This window comes from Echinops telfairi, unplaced genomic scaffold (assembly GCF_000313985.2).
Source record: "Echinops telfairi isolate 266 unplaced genomic scaffold, ASM31398v2 ScPeMD7_7417;HRSCAF=8455, whole genome shotgun sequence".
NCBI classification, from domain to species: Eukaryota; Metazoa; Chordata; class Mammalia; order Afrosoricida; family Tenrecidae; genus Echinops; species Echinops telfairi.
The window spans coordinates 1,742,909-1,747,707 of record NW_022111317.1 but is presented as its reverse complement, the minus strand read 5'-3'; positions in this window follow the sequence as shown (position 1 = coordinate 1,747,707).

Genomic DNA, 4,799 nt, shown 5'->3' with positions numbered 1-4,799 from the left:
CCCCCACCCCAGCACAGCAGAGAGAGCCTCCCCCGCCACTCCTGGACTTCTCCTGTGGGGGCTGTGTGTCCAGAAGGCCTCTCACACCTTCCAGCCACAGAACCATGAGGGGCCTTGTGGGTCAGGGGCGGGTCCCTGGTCAGGGCAGCAGCTCCGTCTTGGATGGGAGAGCCAGGGAGCTGAGCACTGAGGCCACAGATGTTGACCCTGAGGTGGGCCCAGGGGGGCCGGCAGAGGAGACCAGCGCACAGAGGTGGACAGATGTCAAAGCGAGGAGCCAGCAGAGCCCTGAGCCCATGGGCATTTCTGAGACAAATTGGGTAAGGGCACCGCCCCCCACCCCTGCCCAGGGTGGCTCTTGCATCCAAGAGCAGATGAAGGTACGGATGATGTGGGACCCCACTGGACTCTGTTTCCTCGCACGTGTCCACTCGAGAAGGTCTCGGCCAGGCAGAAGGTAAGGGACACAACCCTCCACCCTTCACTCGAGTGCCAAAACCCACTCCGTGACCTCAACAGCCCCGGGCTGTGCTGAGCCTCCTTGGACCTAGGCGGCAGGGCACGTGGGAAGGACTCTGGGGTGGCCAGGTCCTCAGAACTGGGGTTGCTCCGTCCGATGACACCCCTTCTCTCCCCCGAAAAAACAACAAGGCCTGAAGCCGTGCACTCGGTGCTGTTGTGAGACCTGTAGAGCCGGTTCTGACCCACAGCTGCCCTCTCTGAGCACCGCAGGAGAATCACCGCCCGGCCCTGCGTGGCCTCAGCACAGTGCTTATGCCAGGGCCCATGGTGGCAGCCACAGTGTCCATCACCACGCCTCCACGTGACCAGGCATGATGCCCTCCTCCGGGGACCAGTCTCTCCTGACAATGCTTCTCAGGAGCATTCAGGCCCCACTCCTTCCGAGAAGTCCGCAGTATGCTGCACAGGCCTCTCCAGCACGGGTTCTTCATCTTCCACACTCAGTGTCCCACGTGCCAATGCGGAGGAGGTGGAAGACCACGGCCGGGGCCAGTTGGGTGCCCCAGAGCCCCCGAAGTCACCCCCTTGCTCTCCCACACTCTGAGGAGGCCTGGCGGCAGGTCAGCCCGCTGTTGGATCTCTGAGTGCTGCTTCCACGAGCTCTGGCAGTGGCCCCGTCACAGGGACCCGCAAGCCACCCCCTCCTCCCTAACAGCGACGGGTGGGCTTGAAGCCCCCCTCTGGGGTCGAACACAGCACCTGACTCCTGGGGCCACCAGGACCCCCTCCACCCTCGGAGGGTCTGCTCTTCTGCAGGGCCTGGTCTGGGTGGCCTCCCTGGGTCTCTCCCGTCTTCCCCTGAGAGGCATCGTGGCACACTGCCATTTTCCGGAAACGATCCTCCGGACAGGCCCATCTGCGCTAGCTTGCTCCGCCGCCTGCTGGGCTTCCGTCGCTGCGTGCCTCATCTGTTGCTTCTCGAAGTCTCCCTATCTCTCTGGACTTCTCCCTCAGTGTCTCTGTAAATCTCTGTGACTCTGCCTCCATCTCTCGCCTTTTATAGGTCTGCCTCTCTGTATGTCTCTTTGCTTCTCTGTCTCTATCTCTCTCTGTCTCTGTCTGACTGTCTCTGTGTATATTTCGGGCTCTCTTCCCATCTCTGTGTCTCTGCCTGTCTGTCTTTATGTCTCTCCCCATCTCTGTGTCTCTCTCTGGCTGTCTGTCTGTCTTTATGTCTCTGTCTATCTCTGCCTCCATCTCTCTTCGTATATCTCTGTATCTCTCCCTATCTCTGTGTCTCTCCCTCTCTGTCTCTATATCTATCTATCTACCTATCATCTATATAGAGAGAGATGGAGAAAAGGACCCCCAACACCCAGAATTTTTTTCCAAGCTATGCATTTACTTTTTTGTTTTTTTTAGACAAAACAACCTTATATCACCTCAGAGTACTCTCCATTATACATAATACACTTGCCAAATCTGTGATTCCATTCTTGGAAACATTTTTCTAACTCATCTGTGTGGATGGCTGACAGCACCTCCCTCGTTTTCTTCTTCACCTCCTCTATGTCATCAGATCACTGTCTGTTCATGCCCCTCTTCATTCGAGGAAACAAAAAGAAGTCGCCCAGAGCAAGGTCAGGTGCTTGGGGCAAGAGAGGCATTGTCGTGGTGGCAAAACCAGGTCCCTGTGTGCCACAAATCAGGCCTTTTTTTGTTATACAGGATTAAGCAGTTTTTTCAGAACCTCTAAATAGAAAGCCTGATTGACAGTCTGACCTGGTGGAACGAGCTCCAAGTCGACATTTTCGCCCATTTGGGAAGTTGGTGGACATCCAGATTGATCTTTGTCACCAAGCAACATCTCCCCTTTTTTGAAATGAGAAAACACTCGTGCAGTGGAGCTTGCCCCATGACGCAGTCCTTGGAAGCTGTGCACCACAGCACCGCCGCTCCTGCGGCATTTTCCCTGAGAAGCGAACATTCACAGCCGCACACTGTTCTCGAAGACCACAGAACACGAGGCTCCAGCAAAAGTGCTTTCATGAAAAAAATCACAGTGACCAGTGAGAACCTTCACAAGTGACGCCGCTGGGTGCACACAAACTCAGAGTGAGCTCTTGGATGCTCGCCCAGCGCGCGCCGGCCGTGGGAGATTTTTCTGTATTTTTTGGGGGGAGGGTACCTAAATATATATTCCCTTTCTCTATGTCTCTCCCTCCCTATCTGTCTCTGCTATCTCTGGTCCCCCCATCTGAAGAGCAAGCAGTTTTAGATTGCTGTGTCAGACCTAAGTCAGCACTTTGCGAGCTGGGTCTCCTGTTGAAGTCCTTGCAGTTGAAGCACCTGGGCTCGGTCGCCCCTCACCCTTGGCCCTGGGGGCCCCACAGCTCTGTGCCCAGTCTGGTGGGTCCGGACGAGGTACAGGAGGAGGTTGTCCTGCCCGTTTTTTTGAGATACCTTTTTATCTCTTGTTGAAAATGCCGTGTTTCCATTGGTGTGTAATGTAATACCATGGGCTTTCTGTATATATGCACTTTCAACGAGAGGGGGTCAGCACCCTCAACCCCCACATTGTCCATGGGTCCACCGTGTTTTATTTGCACACACACACACACACACACACACACACACACACACACACGAGCGCAGACCTGTCCAAAACCCAGGCAGGGTGCAGGCACACAGAGCTGGAGTGATTAGCGTCGAGGAATGGGGTTGGGAGGGACCCTTTGTCCCCTGCCCCTGTTTCTCAAATGTCCACCCCATTGTCTGGACAACAAAAGGCAACCACTTCCCCATGAACGGCTCCTTTAATGTGTCATTCCCAGCCTCGCTCAGGTGCCTGGGACCCGGTCCCTTCCCCGCCCTGACGCTCCAATACACGCCCTGAAAAGAAACGCCATTTCTGCATGGCGCGCTGGAACGTCCGGCAGGTAACTGGACCCCAGGTGAGGACACGGGGTGACGCTCGCATGACGGACGGCCCAGGGGTCCCCGCAGCTCCCTGCACATGCTGCAGCCGGCCAGGTAATTCTAGACGGGTGTCCTGCCTGTGTCAGGGGCCCGTGGAGACCCAGGGCTCTCAGGTCCTGGGCAGGGCAGTGTCAGGTGACCCAATAGGCAAGGTGAACTCGGGTTGATAGTCATCTGTAGTGGACGCCGTCACATGCTTCCCATAGTTCAAAGATCCTGCTTCTACGTCGGTCTGGCTTCTGTCTGTCTTCCAGCGTCTTCCTTCAGGGGCCAATGTACGGTTCCTGATGGGGGTGGAGCGCCCAGCTGGCAAGGGAAGCACAGTCTTGCTCTTGCTTACTTACGGAGCCATCGGGTTCTTAGATACCATCAGGTGGGCTCTGACCCATGGCGACCCTACCCTACGCACAAGAGAACGAGGCTGCCCGGCTGCGCCGTCCTCACCACCGTCCCCCTGCCCCAGCCCATGGCCGCAGCCCCGGCGTCCGTCCATCTCTGGGAGGGCCTTCCCGTTCTCGCCGTCCCTCCGCTTTACCAAGCACGGCGTCCTTCTGCAGGGACTGTTTGTTCATGACGACGTGTCCAGGTAGGTAAGAGGCACTCTCGCCACCCTGGCCTCTAGGGAGCCCTCTGGCCATTCTTTTTCCAAGACAGGTCGATTTGTCCTTCGAGCAGCCCGCAGACTTTCCACGCTCTTCTCCGGCACCTCCTTCAGATGCACGGATTCTTCTGCAGGCTTCCTCGTGCACAGGAGCCCATGGAGAACACCGTGTGACTCAGGCGTCAAAGTAACATCCTTGCTCGTCAATACTCCAGAGCACCGGTTCTCAACTTGTGGGTCGCGACCCCTTTGTGGGGGGGTGGTCAAACGACCCTTTCACAGGGGTCACCTAAGACCATTGGAAAACATATTTCCGATGGTCTTAGGAACCGAGACACCGCTCCTCTATCCGTCTCCAGGCGGGTCTGCCCACATGCAGCTATGCCCACCTATGACTGTTACCCATGCGACAGCATGCTTCCAGACAAAAGTTCATTTACTTGTCATTATATTTCTAATATAATATTTCACCATATGTAACGACACATTGTTTTTTGATGAATCACTATGCTTTCATGATATTCCATTTGTAACAATGAAAATACACCCCGCCTATCAGATATTGACATGACGATTCACAACAGTAGCAAAACGACAGTGATGAAGCAGCAACAAAGATAATGTCACGGTTGGGGCCACCACCACGGGAGGCACCACGGGAAAGGGCAGCGACGTGAGGGGGTGGAGCACCGCTGCTCCAGAGAGGTCTCATGCAGCAGGCTCCCCAGCGCAGCATGTCGTCAGAGCTCCGACTGCT